The 20,401-nt window shown below is 40.5% G+C and overlaps 1 protein-coding gene across 3 annotated transcripts in view; it reads right to left on the bottom strand.

Moving 5' to 3' along the window:
* The window catches only part of LOC122534280 (protein madd-4-like), a 233,200-nt gene that overhangs the window by 84,666 nt on the left and 128,133 nt on the right, over positions 1-20,401 (bottom strand). The gene's annotated exons all lie outside the window — the stretch shown is intronic.

The following is a 20,401-nucleotide window of genomic DNA, read 5'->3' on the forward strand; positions in this document are numbered from 1 at the left end:
CGTCGGCGGGATTATCGCCGCCCTCTCGAGAACAAACATCCCCCTCATGCAATATAAATATTTCACAATTACCGAATCCTTCGAATCGCGCTCGAACACCGTTCACCACCGCCATTCTTTCGTTTCCTCCTCTCTAAGCTTCTTTGCGCGCGGCTTGGTGGCAAGAAAGAAAAAAAACTGCACCGAACGACGGTACAAACACACTTTCTACGGGAGGGTCTTACGGTTTCAACCCTTTTCTGCTTTCTTTCGCTCGGCTCTCTCGCCACCTCGATTCTCCCCGGCGTTGTTCACTAATTTTTCCCAGGCTGATTTCCGATTCAACAATCTACACGACGTATCTGCACGTCCAAAGTTAAGTATCAGTTGAGTAATCAATTTCGACAACAAGTTTCTCTTTCTTCCAGTTCCTTATTGTTGGTAGCTTGAGAATGCATAAACGAAAAAATTCGCAGTTTACTCAAAAATAGTCTCTCGGACTTTCTTGCAGTTTCCAAGAGAAAGAGAAACGTAATTCTTGCGAAGTGATCAATGTAAGCGAGAGATAAATATAGGCAAGTAGATCAAAAAGTCGGGGGACCTGGCCCAGTAATTATAAATGACGAAGTAAATTCAGCAGAAATTTATTCTCAGAGTTAATTCCGAATGTACGAGGCGTTGCGACAGTTGCCTCTATTAATTTAGAACCGCCCGATTTTCCATTCAAAATTATCGGGAATTAATTAAAATATCAACGGCAGGACATTCAAACGTCATTATACAGAATTTGTATCAATCGTCGTTCATTCGATCGATGGTTAATTAAAAATTCTCGTTCGTCTCAGATATGTATAACGTGCAACGAATTATTTTCAAAATTCGACTGATATCGGTATGCTAACCAAAGATTGCGCGTATATAAGTGTTCAGAGCTCACCGAAAAGCTTTCTCGAAGCTTATCGTTGTTAGTGTCGAAAATCGAAAGGAGACGTGGTAACAGGCTTAAAGAGACTGATGTCTTAAGCGGCGGATAAAGAGAAAAATAAGCCGTGGAAATAAATCTGTCGGCGACGGATCTTGAACCGGTTATGAACCGAGTAATGATATTCGGAAGCGTATATGAGGTTCCGGCTGTCCGAAAATGAAATTCTGATAGGATTTAACGGGTCGTTTGCTGCCACGTATAAAAGGGTGTTGGCACCCTTCGGGGAATTTCAATCGGTCACGATAACGGGGCGATTTTAATGACAATGGCAGTATGAATATTGAAGCCTGAATAAGAATGAGAACATCTGAATACGCGCGTTTACGTTTATCAGAGGGCGATAATTCTCCTTCTCATTGCGGTACGAGATAATTTGTCATTGCTTTCGAATCTCCTGTTAGAATAGAGATACCCACGTGTTTTTTAAAAATAAGATTTACTTACTTGAAGATTCGCATTCAAAAAGGCTTCTCCGTTCATTCATTCGGTATAGTCTGGGGTGGATCAGGGTAGTGGTCATACACACGGTTTATTTTATCACAGATTGATCATTTTCATTGTAAAGTATAATGGTGCGCCTATTCCATGTTCGTAAGTATACAAGATTTTTATCGTTCTATTTTTAGAAGAGTTGATACGTTTTAAGTTCTATTATTACTAATAATACTTTTAACGTAAAAATTGTCGGTGAGTTTTAATCAAGTTAAATCGAGTTTTACAAAATTCCTTTGATACGTGATACCAACGTAATATGAGTATGTTTCACGTAATCGTTTCTACACGCAGGAAAAGCTAACATTATCAATGATCGAAACGCAGCAAACTTCATACCATTATTATATTACTAATAACCCTTTTAATATAAAAATTGGTGACTTTTAATCAACTTCGATTTTTGTAAGATTCCTTTGATACGCGATACCAACGATAACACGAATATGTTTTCACGTAACCAAGTATCATCGGGGATCGAAAACACTTTCAAGTTACCGTTACGCTTCACATTATGTATCCGAGATAGACGGCAGTCATACATAATTACTGGGACAGCGCCGGGGAATCGTTCACTCTCACAGTCAATTTCCAATCGAAACGTCGCCAAGTGTTATCTTTTTCCACGAGACAGTTCGACGAGGGAGCCACGAACGCTGGGAATAGAACGGATGATCGGACTTTTAAGCAGGATCCTCGCGGCGTCTGCATTATTCACACGGCTTCTCTTCCGCGTCGACGCTTTCGCCCTCTCGCTACATCCCAGTCGGGACGCCATCCTCGCGTGCAGGTGTCAATTTGTCCCTCTGCCTCCTTCTCACGCTCTCGCCTGTTTTCCTCTCGAGTGTATTCCTCTTTCTCTCTTTCTCTTTCCATCTCCCCGAAAATGCTCTTCCTTCAGGACCCGGGGCATATTAGACTTCCAAATTATTGAAAGCAACAGCAGGAGACCAAGAGATCCTTTCTCTTCTCTCTTACACACACACACACACACATTATCTAGTTCTCGTCTATCTTTTTCTCTTTAAGCACGCTTGTCTTCCCGTCACCTTAGCGATTCCATCTACGTCGGTCCACGGCTAATGGACGCGTCGAGCGTCGAATCCACGTGATCGGTATCCATTGAGACGAGTGGGTATTTTCGTAACAGTTTTCAATATAATCCTGGATCGGGTGGGTATTTTCGAGTTTGGAAAAGCGAGCCTCGGGTGTCACCGAACGACGGACATCGTGTCGGTGTGCTCGGGACACCTGCCCGTTCATTATCGATGCAAACGTCTCAAGTGGGATCCTAAAGTCCTCGGTTGGCGATCGGTTTTGTCCTGCTAATGTTACGAGACCGACCCTCCAGATTCTCGCGTGTCACTACGTTAATCGTCCACCGGGAAATTGGATTAGGCCCAAGGAACCCATGTGTGTATGTGGGCCGATCCATTTGTATTTGTAGACCAATACTTTCTTGTCTGATTTCTTTCGTGAGATAGATTTCCGAAGTTTCAAGCTGTTGAATAATATAGGCGAATCGAAGTATTGAGGTTATGTAAACGTTCTGGTGATTTAATTCTCGGCCTTGTATATTTGAATTTACTTCGTTATGGTGGATCTCGTAATATTTTACGTTTTCAGTTCTTGGCTCGATATTGATACTGGGGTTTCCAGTATCTGGCGATTTATATCATCTTGTTTCATTTCTTTCATTCTTATTCTCATTCCCTCAGAATATGATTCTAATAATAAAATTCTAATAATAATAAAATGGAAGAATATGTAAAAATAACAATTACCTTTAATAATTCCAATAATTCCAATAATTCGTAATCTATTGTTTTTTTTCTGTATTTTGCAAGTATCCCTCGTTCCTTGCTATGATTATAATTTTATCGAACACAATAACTCAAAACGTCTCGAGTAGTCTTGAAAATATTCCGATCGCAAAAATTTCAAAAATTCATCGAAAGAAAAAAAAAAGAAAAAACACGACCTTGCTGGTCAATGGATTTTTTCAACCAATCGAATGTAGAAAAATCCTTCCGCTCGTGTAAAACACAAATTTTCGTTGTTAAAAGTGGGCAATACCGTGCAACGAGAGTTAGTCGAATGTATGTTTAACACGGGCTGTTTTTTCAACGAAGAGTACTCTACGAACTGGAATGAAACTGGAAGTTTCACGCCGAAAATTTTCAGCACTTTCGATAGCCATGCAGAGTCACCGCTATTATATTTCGTAATTTTCCTTGATATCACGGCAGACGTTCGTTAATGATTTCATCTGAACAAAAATTTCAGTCTGATAAAAAAAAAAAAAAAAGAGAAAAATTTCGCACTGATGAATCGTCGCCAATATTTCTTCTTTCTTTTGTGCATTTTCATTTTCGTGTTTTCGTTATTTCGTCGATTCGAATCCGCCCGTTTCAATAGCATCAAGAAGCATGAGTGTAGCATTGATGAAACGTTCGTAGTTCGCGGCACGGATAATCAAAATGTTGCGCTCGTGTTATATACGACACGAATAATGCGCTCTGTTTGGACACAAAGCAGCAATTTGACGTGGCTTTGTTCCTCGTTGCCTCCAAGTGCCTGTACCTTAATTAACATCGTACTCGTGCATTATGCCGAATGGATCCCTGTTTTTGATAATAGGAATAATTGGGATGTATCGGCATTTCCTTGCGGGAAAGTGTTCTTCTGTGGTATTATTCGACGTTTAAATTGTTTATCAAGCACAATGCGCCAGATCAATTCTGTCACAACGATCGTAATCGAATCGCGTCGTTGAATTTTACGATAGTTTCATTTTGTATAAAATCCACATTATGTATAAAATTTCGATGAGAAACGTATTATTTTGTGGACGAAGCAAGCTTCACACAATATAGAGAACTATAGAGACGAAAGCTGGCCAATTTCCAAATTTATCAACTACGTTTCAGAAATACACGATCGGCGTTTAATTTTGCAGAAACCGAACGATTAATCTTGATCAGAATTGATCAATTTGGCTGCCCGATTCACACGCGATTTACCTTTAATTCCAACCCGCAACGGTAATTTTCGAGTTGATGAATCATAATCTAAAATTTACTTGTTCCCTAACCAGACTCCGATACCTCGAATTCGCTTTTTGAAACGTCAGTCAATTTCGAAAGAAAAGTCCATCTAAATTATCCGAGATTATGCCAACGTTGTGTGCGTTCGCGTTCCGTGCTTGGCCCGTTCTTGCAGCCTCCGTTTTAGCCCGCGAGCCGCAGTCGTAATTTACACGCGACGCAGTCCGACAATCGATAATCCCCGCAAACGAGAAATCGAAGCAGCGAGAAGCAGCGCCTGGTCGCTGAATCCGAAACAATAATTTCCCATCGAGCATCGCGATTTGTTCAGATTACCTGATTAAAACCCTGGGGTTCCATGGTTTTAATGAAACGCGGGGAGGGAGCGGACATTACACCGGCCCGGCTTTTAAATAATGGTTTTCGATGTTTCGCCGTGAAAAACGACGAAAGAAACGAGCGCTGCAAGAGAGTGGAATGTACAACGTGGAGGGTGAGAAGGGAATTAAAAAGAACAGAGGAGACGAGATCGGTATCGGGGTGCAAAGCAGAGACAAAAAGAGAGAGAGAGGGGGGGCAAAAAAGAGGAGCCTAGGGAAAGACAGACCCCGTGGGTTAATTTAACTTGTGCCCATCGAGACGCGCTCGGTTCCTCCGAGGAGCAAGGGGAAAAAAATCGCTTCACTCCGGGGTTAATTTGTAAGCGGTGGCTCGGTTCGAGGCCCCGGAATCGATGGCGGGACATGAATTCGCGGACGGTTGAAAAGCAGTTTGCCGGAGAAGGATGGGCGAAACACGGGAAAGGAAAAGGCGAGAACAGAGCGGTGAGGTCGCAGTCTCGAAACACAAGTTCGTTCGGATGGCACAGGAGGAGGGGGATGGTTATTACACGTCAGTCACACCTCTCTCAAAATTGCAAAAGTTTTATAAGACACACAACGATCCACGGCCGATTACATCCCACGCGACTTATGACCGGGACTTTTATTATCGCGGCGAATATAGTCTCGTCTTATATTACATCGCGGGAAACAAAATTACTTCGGACTCTGGCTTAACTGGTTATTTTTTTGTCGTTTCGTGCGAACCTCGGCGCCTCGCGTTAAATGGCATTACCTTCCGGTCTTTCGTTCCCCCTTCTCCCCTTTTCCCCCTCGTACCATCGCAGTGAAATGACGAGACGCGAACGAACGTCATTGCGTGGGGGTGCTTCCGGCGATTGTTGCGAGTGAAACGCTGCCATCGTGCATCATTGACGGAAAGCTGCGTGTTGCGTAACTCTTTATTAACTGATCTGCCACTGGTAATTTCATGGAAATCCTAAAGTAGAAATCTAACAAGATTCAGTAATCAAGACAGAAATCTATGATTTGAGAACGTGCTTTGCATTCCTTTTAAATTTTTGGTGCAATCCTCAGTGTGACGAGCGATTAAATAAATAACTGGTTCGTTCGCGATCGCGCGTTCGTTTTCTACGAGTTTCATTTCGTTTCTCTCATCGTTCTCATTGTAGTGGCTTCGCTTCTGCACCACTTTCAATCCCGCCGATTTTCTTTCATCTTTGAACGCTTTCCGCTTCTCTTTTTCATGTGATACGAAGTACGTATCAGCAAACGATAAACCTGTTCTGGCATATGCTCCATTGTGATATCTGCCACGTCCTTTCCTATTTCTCTATACGGCTGCTCTTCTCGAATATGCACACGATTTAAACAATAGCAGCGCTCTAAAGCGACCGCTTTTTCCTACGTCTCGATTTTCTTCAATATCCGGAAGCGAGCGGAACGATCTTAGTGCCTCAGCGAAATATTCCACTTATCGTTAACGATTCGCCTTTGCCTTCGTCTCCTTTTGTGTGGACGAATCTTTAAATAAATATAATAACGATATCCTTAGAGGCGAAACCATCCTCTCTTAAACTCCTGGAATTTCTAAAGGGGAGGTTTCTCGAACTGAGTCTAATAATACCAAATTAAAAATATTTCTTTTTAAAGATTTCTCTATTTAAATCTCCGCTACTGTGACTTAAGAATTTGTGCGACAACTCGAAACTCAGGAATTCTAGGGATAATTTCTCAAAATGTTAAAAATTTGAATTTGAATTCTTTCGATAATTATTTCACGTGTTCTATGTCCGATTTTAGTTCTTGCAATTTTATTGTGTATGTTAAAAAAAAAAATAACTGCATCTTTTATCTTTAACTCAGACTGCTTTGACTCCAAATATTGGTATACACGTTTCAATTGTTTCATCAAATATTTGTATAATCAACATTTCATACCCCCGTTATTTTTTACCCTGGGATCATTTCGCGTAAAAAACAAGCAAACAAAATTTCGACCGGAAAACAAATCACTCGATGGTTCGACCAGCCATCCAGAGAAATCTCAAGCCGATTTTTTTCGCAACTCTTGATAAGTAACCGGAATCGCTTCAACTCACTCGTGTCATCGGATCGATTCGAATCGAAACGAACCGTGGCCGGAAAAACATTTTACCATTGCGAGAAACGCAAGGAAAATACGTGGAAAATCGCGTGCCGGCCGATTCTCGTTGCCGTTAAATTAACAAATGCGCGCCGTTACCGGTGTGCACCTCGCTGAATTCCAATTATTCCGTTGACTGGTCGCCGTGTGATTCGCGAAATTATTAGATTGCAGGCGTAACCGTCGAATCTGCTCTCATAATATTCCGTATACTGCCGATTTTTCAACCTATCGTGCCTGGCATATAATTAACCAATCGTGGCGAGTCTAACGAAATTTTGGGAACGAGCGATCTAAAGATGATCGATTCTTTAATCGAATTTAATTTAAAGTTCATTCTGATTAATCAATCGAGTCTAATTCATAATTTTGTTTATAATTTAACTTTGTCATTATGTTTATATTATGATGAAATTATTAATGCGCAATCTTCTTCAAGAAGGAGGATGCTTTTGTTATCCACCGTCATCGAGAATTTACTTAGAATTTGATACGAGAATCGGTATACGTCGTAAATTGGCGGTAATTAAATTTTCGTTAAGTGTTCGTAATTTTTGTTGAGGAACATTGAGCATTGTTCCAGGAACATCGAAGTTTTCCTTCGCATCTTGAAACATCAATTAGAACAATGATGGCGAACCTATGACCCGCGCAGGCTTTTTAAATGACCCACGCGTTGATTTTTATAAACTTATCATCATATATATAAAAGAATTTTAATTATTTTTCGAACCCGTCTTTTCAAAAAATGTTAAGAAAATTACAAGTGTTCGATTAGAGCTTAAAAGTGAGAAATAAATGCACAATTGTGTTTTATGGAGGATTTACGACTTGGTTATCTATACATATAGATATTATAAGTCTTAAATGTTATACGAGTTACTTGTGTCCAAAAAAATTTATATAGCGCTTACGACAGATGTAATAAACACTAAAAAACTACAGACTAAAAGACACACTAGATCCTATTCTCAGAATGGGTAGCTTTGCTAGGTTTTTATATAATAAAAGAGAGAGCAGACAATAAAAAATATTAAGAAATAAAAAATATATATATATATCTAATGTATAGTACAGGGGTGACTGGGCATGATGTCACCCCTTTTATATCAATTTTTTGACGTCGACATTTATTTTTTGCTCTTCACTTGCAGAAGTAAATGTTGTCAAACAAAAAGGAAACGTAAACTTTTTACAGAGTTATAAAAGTGAGAACCGAAAGAAAAGTAGTTTTTAACCATCCTACCCTCCCCCTTTCCAAGTGACGCAGTACTAAAAAAAACAATGAACAAAATTTGACCTACTCAAAAAGATTCGCCGTCACACTGGATTAGAAGAAACTTGCAACGAGCAATTAAATCATCTGAGAAATTACCAGAACATTTTCCTCCATTGTCAGTTCATACAACACCGACATTCGTTGCCAGTATTTTCGTTGTTACTCGAATATATTTCATTCCCTGTTAATCGTCCGTGCAACCGATTCACTGCATCGTCCATTCACTCTATAGACGCGTCGAAGAGATTTCGACGGACAGGTAAATAACGGACCGGGGGATGAGAGAGAGAGAAGGGTGGGCGGAAAGGGGACGATATAACGGGCACAGCGTCCAAGTTTCGTGGCAAGAGCCGCGGTCGGATGAGAATTATTCAAGGATTTTCCAGATAATGCAATAACGTAGCGGCGCGCGCACCGCCGTGAGAAATTAGCGGCATGAATTATGAATGAGACCGACTTCGCCGGCCGTTTATCTTCTTTAATGTTTCTTGGCGTCTTTCGCTGGACGAGACTACCAACCGGCGTGCGTCCTCGTGTTCGTGATTTCTTGCCTCTTTGTTCCGCGCTTTCCGCGCCGAGAACGCGCCGGTATCGCCGATAAATTGAACGCGCTGTTATTTTCCGAGCAAGTGGAAAGAACGCTGGAATCGTCTTAATGACGATTTGTTTAAAACACGATGGTCCTTAAAAGGATACGGTTCGTTTGCTACTACGTTCAGAATTTGTCGAGCAACGAGCTGAACAAGAAGAGAGTAGGAAACACTAAGTGCCACTTGATTCTTGCGTTCTACCTTACCCAATGTGCTCGACCAAATTTACGTTTGCCAAAAATATATACTACAGATCGACATTCTGTGGTCGTAGTTGTATGTTTCTCTTTCTTTTTTTTTTCTGGATCTATAAACCCTACGTAGAAACAGAATGCATGGTTTTCGTACGATTTCTGTAGATGTAGAAAGTCATTGATAACTCGACGAGAAGTTCTCTTTGTCCTTTTTATAATTCAGACAGCAGTCGTTGAATTTTCAAGATCTCTGGTGAAATGGTATCTAACGTCTTCAATTCTCACGAAATTGCAAAATTCTTAAATGACAGAATTTCGATGAAATTTTCACAGACGACATCTGAAGATCTCGTACATATGATAAATACGCACACAACACATATAATATTTCCTTCGTGCGCGAGTAGTAATTTCAAAGCGCTGACGTCGAACGACCGCCATCGCGCACCAACGTTTTGTACATGCCAGCAGTCAGTCGCAGGTCACCTTTCACATCGAACACCCGTTAAATGCAATTAGACAATTAGCCGGGAACACGACGGAGCAGCGAGTGCTTCGTCGACGATTTTCACCCTTCTGCATCGTCGAGAGTGCCACTACAGCCAGTCAACGAAAACCGCGTCATCCGAGCAACGACGATGAGATAGGAATGTTCATTGTCATAGCACGCACGCTTCTCCGTCCGACGGGGATGTTCGACGACCGGCGACCCTCCTCTCCATGCGCTTTCATTGTGGTCGACCGATTTCTTCTCTCATCCTCGATACATACGGGAGGAAAAGCTTTCGAACCGCTGTCTCGCCGTCTATTTTTCCTCCTACACCTCTTCTCATCTCACCTCACTGCAGTTAATTAGCGAAAGCCAGCCGTTTCCTAAAGCGAGGATCGAAGAATTTCGTCCACAAGAACAACGAAATTATCCCCTTTATCGCCGGGATTAGAAAAATTTTGATATCACTCGAAATTTTGAACTTTGAAATTTTACCTGTGCCTTGACATCATTTAGTCATTTAATTTAACAAGCTGAACAAGAAGAGAGTAGGAAATACTAAGTGCCACTTGATCCTTGCGTTCTACCTTTCCCAATGTGCTCGACCAAATTTACGTTTGCCAAAAATATAACAATGTAATAACGTAGCGATAACGTGATAATTTAATAATATTTTCTCAACCCATATTCTTCTAATTTACAATTTATTACCGACAAATTTTGGTTCTGATCAACATCGTTTTTAAACTCGTGGAGCTGTCTCGAAATAACTACGAACCTCTACAATGGTATCTCGATGATCTTCTGTGGCATTCGGATGATCTTCAGTCTCAGTAACACGATGGCTTCGTTCAAATAATCCTAGAGTCTAATCCTTACACGAGACAAGTATCACGTCAATCAAAAAAAAAAAAAAAAAAAATACGTAGATCGTGATCACGTTTTGCATAAAAATATTTATCCGAACAATAGTCTGCCCTTTTACGATCTTGTACGATATCATCGACGTTTCATCTGTCCGTACCACGGAATCTGAATACATCGATAACTACGAGCAATAATTTGTCTGCGACGACGCTTTGTTTCGTTCTCTCGCGTACAAAAGAACTCGTCGTTATCTTATCCCATTAATCGCGATTATTCGTTCGCAATTTCCCATGAAACGGGGTTAGACATTCGTCGAAGGAGCTCTCGAGCTTCGATTTTTTTGACGGACGATCCCCGCTTCAGTTAAATATCATCGGGGTTAAGCCAACTAGCGAGAAACAGATGGGCAGTAACGTTTCCATCGATATAAAAGTGAACGATCCGCGATGAACGCGAGGCGAGCGATAATTTATTAATTCAGCTAATTGCGCGGTCGCGATATTCTTCGATGATCAAACGGGAACCGTCGCTGAATTGTTAACGTCCTCGTAGAAAATTTAATTGAGCGGTACGCGTAATTATCGTCTTCCTTCCATCGATTATTTACGTTTTAATGAAGTGCTCTCGTTATTGCGCTGTCGATACCGACATTTCATATAGAATTTAACAAATATTCACGATTTCATGGATATTCGCCGGCGCGAGCGAATCCACGTTCCACGAGCGATCTCCACTCTCTTCGTCTCGTCCCTTGACAGAGGAACGGGCTATGACAAATATCCTCCAATTAGCTTTATCTATGAAACGAACTTACGGTTGAATCTTCTTTGACCCTCGAAATTAGTTAAATGCACGTGCGCATTTTATCTTGATCTAGCGGCGCTGATATTCTATTGGCTAATATCTTCTTTTCTTTTTAACGTCGCGGCGCGCGGCCAGCTTCCATTTTGTCCGCTCTCCTCATTTTGTTTTTTAAAACACAGACAATGAAGCGTCTACGTTTCGAGAGACAATGGCTGGTTTTCGAAATGATGAAATACGAAGTGCAACGATATATATATATATATATATATATATATACACGCACGATATTTTGTTTTATTTAAAATACAAACATTCAAACGCGCGCAACGCGATCACGCATGGTTGCGCGCTGGTACGTTGTTTCAATCAGTTCTCGAACCGAGAATGCGCGTTCTCGTTTCATAATAACAGGATGCGCCAATTTGAAATTCGCAGAAAAGTACGAGCGACTGTAACTGCAACACGTAGCGGGAGGGAAATTCTTTTCTTTCGTTGTTAAATCGAACGACGTTGCTCGATGATAAAGCAATTACAAGTTCAACGAACAGTTTCAACGGGGGAACACTTTCGGCGCGGCGAAACAATCGTCAGCCCGCCGACAACTATTCCCACTAATAACCATTCTGGCAATTATCCAAATAATTCGTGTTAACATGAAGCTCATCAAGACTTTCCGCGAACTTCCAACTTTCAGCCCACGAACCCGAATAGAATTACAGCCAATCGAACAATCAACCATCGGTAATTGCTTTTCCACTTCTCGATATTCTTTCGTTCACCGGCTCAGCCGAAAATTGCACGGTTTTAAATTTCAGTTTTCAATCGCGTTGTCATCTTTCCCGAAACTCGCGGATCTCGATCGACAAAAATTCTACGACCTCGACGTACGAGTGGCGTGCAATTGGATGGAAACTTTCTCTGCGACGAACCACGATTGCTATTGACGAAAGTTGTAATTATGAGACTCAAAGAGTGTCGTACTTTTGTGACTGTTTGTTCCGTTCTTCAAGACTTCAGAAAATTAACACACTAAGGGCTCATTGAATCGTAAGAAATTGCACGAAAAAGAAATTCTACAAACATTCATAATTTTCTATGTGTTGTTTAAAAATACGAAAAAAAGAATGAAATTTTTCCACGTGACGTTTCGTTTTCGAGAAAATCGAGTTTGAAAATTTATTAAGCACGAAATATATTTTCCTCCTAACGAAATATATTCAGTTTATTTTCTTAAAAATGAAGTTGTAAAAATTTTATTTTATACTTTTTACTTACTTTTGAATAGAAAATACTCTTTTATTAGTCATTCTTTTCTGTCACGTTTAGAATTTTATAAATTTAAGTATTTAGTCTAGAATTAGTGAATGTTTAATCTCGATTTTCTCGCAAACGAAGCCTCAAATCAAAAAAAATTTCTTTCCTTTCGACTGTTCCTATATTGTACGCATAAGAAATTCTAGAGATTCTAGTCACATTTTACAAAACGCAGTATCACGGAGGTGGATTTTGGATCGATAGAAATAAATTTCGAACGTTGAACTAATCTCGACATTTAATATTCAATGCGGATGAAGATGCGAGACATCAGGTATTAAACATCGTCATTTAATATTAATGTGCCAAAGGATATTTAATAATTAAACTAGTCGCGATAACACATCTCTAACAAACTCCAACTATAATTTCAACAACGACAGTCTCAACTAACGCAAGGCTTCGTTTCAATTTCAATTACAACGTCTTTCTCTCTTTTTCTCGTCTGAACCACGCGCATACCCACGGGTATTTCACGGAATGGTTGCGGTCTCCGGGACGAATCGAGTTGCCAAATTTCCAGCAGCCATCTTCCGGAAGTTCGCTGATTCGGTATTCGCGAAAGGAAGTACCGAAAATACGGTCGGCACAAACGTTATTTCGATACACCGTCGCGACATCCTAATTTCGACGGTGCGCCAGGCTTGTTTTCGCTCGAACTTAGTTTTACGCTCGTAGCCAATGCAATCACCGACGGAAGACACGCCGAGAGAAGATATCCAAGGGAAAAATATACACGGCAGCACGTCGTGCACGATTTCCTGCACGGGATATGACCTTATTCGCCTTATCTGTTCGCCGTGCTCGTATCAAAGGTATTTTTATATGCGCATGCGAGACGTTCCGCGGGTATACACTCTGTGGCGAGACGCACACAGTTGTCTTACGAGATCATCTTATTGCTTCGCCGAATTTCGCTGCGCGCCTGTTTCCTTGGTCCCGCGTCGGTTCGGTTATCGGGGGAAATCTGATCAAACGTGCACGATACCGAGATGCAATTTAGGCGTTAGAGAAGGGCACGGGGCAGGGAGAGTTTATGGTAAGTTTTTTTTCTTTATTTTTTTTTTAGAAACTTTTCTTTCGATACACTTGCAACGTAGAATAACGCGATATGAAAGAAAATTTACACGATTCAAAAGTGTCACGATGCAGGGTAAAACTAAATTTATATATATTTATTATATTATATATATTATAAATTTATATATATCATTTATAAATAATAAACTTGCACCGTTCAATTTAAAACAATTAGATTCTGATTTCATTTCTTCAAAATTGTCAAATTCAAAATCATTATTGACATATCATCGAAATATATTTCTATCATTTTAAGTACCGTATTTGCAGCATTCTGGAAAATTACTACGTTGCATTTCGAACCATTGAAACTTCAGTGGTACTTGAGACTCCTATTTATAATTCTATTCGCAGTATATGTAATACGGATTTTTATGGTTGAATATAAACTGGATTCGAACGCGATAGCAACGGTCATCTTCGAGGGTACAGCCGGCGAGATACAGGGAACATCGTGTTCCATGACATCGGATTCATAAATTCTGATTTGCGCGTTCAAAATACGATAAACGTTAACCCCGTGTACGGTGATATACGCGCGTTAAGCCCGAGCATTCTAAATTTCGCACAATCTGCCGTTCCGATTCGCTGCGTGGTACGCAGTTTTCATCCATCATTCGGGGCTGTTACTCTTTTCCGTGACGAACGATCTTTCTTTCCCCACGCGTTTCATTAATTAAAATAATCCGACAGCCGCTTTGCAAATTAACAACGACAGATTTATAATCGAAGGATTCGTCGACAACTGCCTTATCGCCGACAACTGCAAATTCCGATTTCCCAAAGAAGAATTTCAAATCTTATTGTAATTCTGAATCTCGATTTTTGGAAGAAAAAAACTTCTTCAATTCCCTGACTGGCGATGTTTGTTGCAAATTTTAGATCACAGCAAATTTAACGAATTTCTCGCCGATAACCAGTCTATAGTTTATAATGGAAGGTAAAAGGAGTTGCAACGCATTAGCAATTGACAAACTTTGCAGCTAAAATTTCACCGTAGTTCGCAAATTCTCGCAGTTTTGCTAAAAAAATGAAGAACGAAGTTTTGAACGATAAATAGGGGCAGTATGAGAGAAAGGAAGAAACAAGGAAAATATGCCTTGGCGAGAATGTAACACATAATGTAATTAATAGACTCTGCAATTAAAATTCCCTCAATTTCACCCAAATGAGCGAAAAAGATATAAAAACTCAGAATCCGTGGAGAGATGAGAAATATATATATTTCTCGCCTATTTCACATCCATCCTAGTCCAACGAGAGAATCCTAGAACAGGGGAGAAATAACGGATCGTATATTCCGCGACATAAACTTTGCAACGTTGTTTCCCAGTCTCAACGCGATTAAATCCCCCGACCGACCGGAAACCGTTGAGAGTCGTCGGGATCCTCGACGTCGCGACAGCCTCGTCGCGTTCGTAAAATGTAAAACGGCACGGCGGGACGCTCGAAACGCTCGAAAAATATGCGACCGGTTTTATGGCGGTAGCACCCGTGGGGTTACGTCCCTGATGTGCAACTTTCCACCACTTACCAGCGATTTCATTCCATTCGTAGCGCGACCGGAAGTCCTCCGCGTCTTCTGTAAAATTCCTCCCCTCCGTGATTTGCCCTTCTTGTCGTTTTTTTTCGTAAACGCTCCAGATTCTCCGGTTCGTCGAGATCGATCGAGAACCCCTCTCTTTACACCACGATGTTTTACGATGATCTTGCCTTTTTTCTTTTTCTTTCCTTTCTTCTTTTTTTTTTTTTATCGATGATTGGTTGGCTCGCGTCGCGTGTTTTTTATCGATGTCGAGGACATCGGTGGCTCAAAGTCTTTGAGATGGAAGAGCGGTTCGTCCTTTGGTTTATGACGTGAATAAATTTAAAATAAAACGCGTAGGACGACGCGAGGTAAAGGGTGAGAAGAAAATGGTTCGCAGAGGAACAAACTGATCGATAAAGATTCTCTTGTAATTAAGACAACACTTTCACGTTATCGTCGATAACAAACTCTCTCGCGTGTCCTCATTATTTCGTAATTAATATTTAATTACGAAGTAATTATATATAATATATAAACTTATAATTAAGTGTTTTTATTCTCACTGTCAGATTGAATAACGCAACGGTTGAAAATGCTTTTGTCCTGTTTCAATTTTTGCTCCAAATTTCTTCCTTTTTTTTTTTCCTCCCATTTCTATATTCTAATTAACGTATCACGTCAAAGTTTCAGCCGACTCGAAAACCTTCCGACGAGGATCCTATTCTTTGTTTCGTCTTTCTCTCTTTGTCATATTATGGAAGCAGAGAGCAAAAAAAAAAAAAGAGAGACTGCACGAGAGAGAACTTTGGGCAAGTTTTAATTCATTTTTCCAACGAATCGAAAATTGGCGAAACGACGAGCCAGCCCGGTTTAGGGGGTCGAAACTTTCTCAGCGGAGGAGTGAAAATTGTTGGACCGACCTATATACGGATGACGGCAGTATCCTCTCCTCCTCTGAGCTTTTACTACTTTTGCTATATACAACTTCATTTATCTCTCTCTCTCTCTCTCTCTCTCTCTCTCTCTCTCTCTCTCTCTCTCTCTGTGCAATTGTTTCGCATGAACGTATTTAATTAACACACGACTCCTCCAGTAATTGTAATTAATGACGTGAAGATAATGCCGTTGAAAAACGTTGTTCACCGTGTAAATGGAAACTTCCGGCGTCTCTCGCGTATGATACACTAGTCGAGCCAAGAATTACCTGCGTTTACCGGGATTTCTCGTTTCCCGACGACGCGACTGCCTTCGCGGCGAACAGCCCGGGAATATTGCGAAATTAATCCTTCAGACGACATGAAATTTTTGAAAATATACCTGTTGATATATGTATTTTGAAGGGAGTGACATATTCATGAATATTTCTACAAAAGTTAACAAACATAACAGATAAATATGTATAGTTTACGGATAATTATCTGTGCAACAATTTGCAACGATACTTGTTTCAATAACGAGCCTCTCCGTCAAACATAATCTACTTATAAATATAGTAGTACAAAGGTTTCTCAGAATTCTAAATGACGAGGATTTTATAATTTTAGAAATAGACTTCGTAATTTGGAAGTGGGAAAGACAACCATCATCGAATTCTCATTACCACGAGAGATGATTCACCGTAAACACAGGTAACTTTTGCCTCGATTAAGGTACAAGGTATAAGATTGAGGTACTTCGACCTATTTATAGCATACATGTACTGTAACTAGCAGGAAATAAACATAATGCGCGATACTAGATTCCGCGAGAGATTGCCTACATTTGCGAGACGCAAGGATTTTTACTCTCCCTCCATTTTGCTGCCATTATTCGCGAGCAACGGTCGTAATCGACGCGACTTCCGGAGAAAAATGCGCGGTCGTCGACGACAACGCCGGAAACATAACGCCGGAGAAGCTTGCGCGACGAAGGCGTCGCAATGTTAAGCGTTACGATTTCCCCGCGTGTTTTTTTCCTCGCGCCGCAGAGACGTAGACGCTTTTAAAATTCTCAGATCTCTCGACGACGGCTAGAGGAAAGAAGGATGGACAAAGGACGCTGAAGGATTCTTCATTCTCCATCTCAGTCTCTCTTAATTTCGGTGCCTTTCTCAGATTTATCGTTTAATTATACAGGGTGTTTCGTAACTTGTGGCCATACTTCGTAACCCAAACCTAACTTCGGGAGCTGATTGTGCACCTAAAAAGATCATATAAATATATGTCCTATCTGTCTTCGTTTATAAGATATAATGGATTTTATAAACAGAGGAAACTCTAGTAAGCTAGTTTTACCAGGGATGGTATATTCAATTTTCATAATAATCATAATTGGGATGAATAAAACCCACATGTTATTGTGCATTCAAGACATCAACATCAATGTAGTTTAAACGCATGGGCAGGAATAATTGATAAATTTTTAATTAGACCTTCTTTTCTTTATGGGAAACTAACAGGTACAAAGTACGTTGATNAGCATCTTTTGTAAAAGTAATTAAAACAGAAAATTCATTATATCTCATAAACGAAGACAGATAGGACATATATTTATATGATATATATTTTTCATTATTTTCAGGCGTACAATCAGCTCCCGAAGTGGGTCTCAAAAGTTACGAAACACCCTGTATGTTGCATTTGCTTTGGAATCGTTAGGAAATTGCTTTTTAAATCATTAGGCGCAGTTTTCGTTCAATAACTGATCAAGTTTAATTTTTAAATTTTCACTTACAACAGTAAGACACATCGAAAAAAAAAAAAAAAAGATCAAAAAGAACGTATCATTTCTCTTGGTAACCTACACTGAAATGTCTTTTATGAACGTGATGATGTATATTTCAGAGGGAGAAACTTCAATGCAAAATTGAACGAAGGCACGTTTAACTTTCATGTTTGCTGATGCGTTCGCGCTCGCCGGAAATGCGGCATGAACATTTTTTTTCTTTTTCTCGAAATCATCGGGAGACACCTCGAGAGGCTTCGGTTTCCGTACGATTTGCACAGTACAAAAGTTAAAACAGAGATTTTCTTTAAAAGATCTTCTTTAAATATATATAATATACGTATGCAAGTTTCTTCTCGTTTGTTTAAGGATCAAATTTAGAGTTTGAAGGATATCAAGTTTCTTTGAAAGTGGAAAAGCAAGGCAAGGATGAAGAAAGTTGATCTTAGTTGAAACGTTCTTTAGCAAGACATATACCAAGTAACAGGGATGTGTAATGTATTAGAATATTTCATAAATTTGAGATTGAAATACGAGCACGATCGTCAGCGCGTTCTCCTTCGTTTTCTTTCTTTTTCTTTTCTTCTGTCTTTTTCGTAGTTTCTCTTCATCCAGACACTGGATTACCTACGAAAAACTTTATCAAACAGAGTTTGATTAAAACCTGTTCCAAGACGAAGACGTCGATCAATACTTTTGGCTTTGGTTCTTACGTGCAAAGTTTCTAAATAATTGTCAAAACAAACTACAGTTGTTTGATCTCCTTTTTTTTTTTTACGAAATTAATAAAACACTGACACTGTGTCAAGTAATCTCAGTGTGAACTTTGAATATCCATCGAAGATCAAATATCAAGAAAATAGACAGCTAGGAAACAACGTGGCTCAAACAATAGTTGATGAAAAAGATCGACTAAGCGAAGAAGCAGCGTTACTCGTGAAATAACGCAAAACAACGAGAGAAAATACTGTTACCTTTCAGGGTAGAGTCTCCGACTCTAAAAGCTGGAAATTCTTCGAGCGGCAATTGGAAACCATCGATCTGGCGGAAGTTCGGCCCGACCGATATTCAAACCGCGTTTCCGAGTCCAAGAAGGAAATATGAAGAAGCGTTACACGTGTATCGACTGTGGCGCATCGTGCCAGTTCGTGTCTCGCTTCACCACGAACCGAAACTAGGCTACCTCTTCGCTTCCCCTGGCCTAAGCTGCATTCTCGAAGCTCTCAAGGAAAGTGGAAATTCCGAGAGGAGGCGAACCGTCGGGCGAAAAGACGTCGCGAAAGTCTTCGCCGATCGGTCCGATAAGAAACGCGAGTCGCGTTCAGAAAAACTGTAATTACTCGCGCAATACTTCGTGTGCCCGTGCACATCTATCTGAATATCGATCGAAATTAATTAGAGTTAGAACAATAATTCAGAAGATTAATTTCGTAAGAAAGAACTGGGGAAGAAGAGAGAAGAGAAAAAATATGCAAACTTTAGGAGAGAAGTCTGTCGTACTAACTTGAGAGCGAAGAACGATCGCTTGATCGATTTTGAAAAAAAAAAAAGAAAAAGAAAAAGAAGATTATAGATTAATTTTTCACTTGTACGGCTCGAGTAAGGTGAAAATTTCTCTTGCGATGAAGATTCGAAGGAAAAACATTTTTTTGGAGTATAATACACAAGACAGAATTGTATTGACTAAAAAAGAAATTGGCTGTCGATGATCTTTCTATTAACAAAAGAGACTTCTGCGTAAAAGATACTGCTACGCCTTCGACTTATTTATAAATCCGCGTGCATTTACCTACTTTCATTTTACACGACTGGCAAGGAAACACCGTTGTATATGCGAGATTTAAGGCAAAATTATGCAAAGTAGAGAAAGAGAAAGAGAGAGAGATAGAGGCAGTAAGGGTGAACGTCCCAGCGCGAGGAGGAACTCGCGCGCGAATTTCCGCGTCGTTTCGCGTCTGCGTCCCAGAAAAAGAGGGAGAGCCAAGAAGAGTGCGTCCTCTAACGTCATCTTGAGATTAGTCGAGGCCATGCAAGACGCCGGAAGCTCCCGTTGACGAACTGCCGGCTAAACAGAGCACGAAAGACCAACGAGGAAACGGAGGCCAGGCGTAAAAGACTTTACACACCGATGTGCACCGTGTTCCGCGACCGAGGAGGGGCACACGGAAAAAAGAGAGAAAGTGAGAGAGAGAAGAAAAGGAAAGAGGAAGCATAAAATGTTGGCGAAGAAAGAGGAAGAGAGAGCGAAAGAGGAAGAGGAAAGGCTTGACGACGATGTTCAGCATAGGTGTAACGGTTTCAGCGACCTATTTCCGGCTGGCTGGCATGAATAAAAGTGTTTATTTTTCCCGCAGCTCTCTCTCTCTCTCTCTCTCTCTCTCTCTCTCTCTGGCTGCACGTTCTCCTTCTCCCTTGTTCTTTCGAAAATCCGCAAGTACGAGCGGATAGGAAACGGTCGAAATTTATACGTACACGCCGAATTTAGGGAACGTTTAAGGTAGTCCCGTAGCAACGCCGGTGATCCGAATTTACGAAGAAGCGAACTTCAACGGAAGGGGAGGG

Source organism: Frieseomelitta varia, unplaced genomic scaffold (assembly GCF_011392965.1).
Source record: "Frieseomelitta varia isolate USP_RPSP 00005682 unplaced genomic scaffold, Fvar_1.2 scaffold_582, whole genome shotgun sequence".
Classification (NCBI taxonomy): domain Eukaryota; kingdom Metazoa; phylum Arthropoda; class Insecta; order Hymenoptera; family Apidae; genus Frieseomelitta; species Frieseomelitta varia.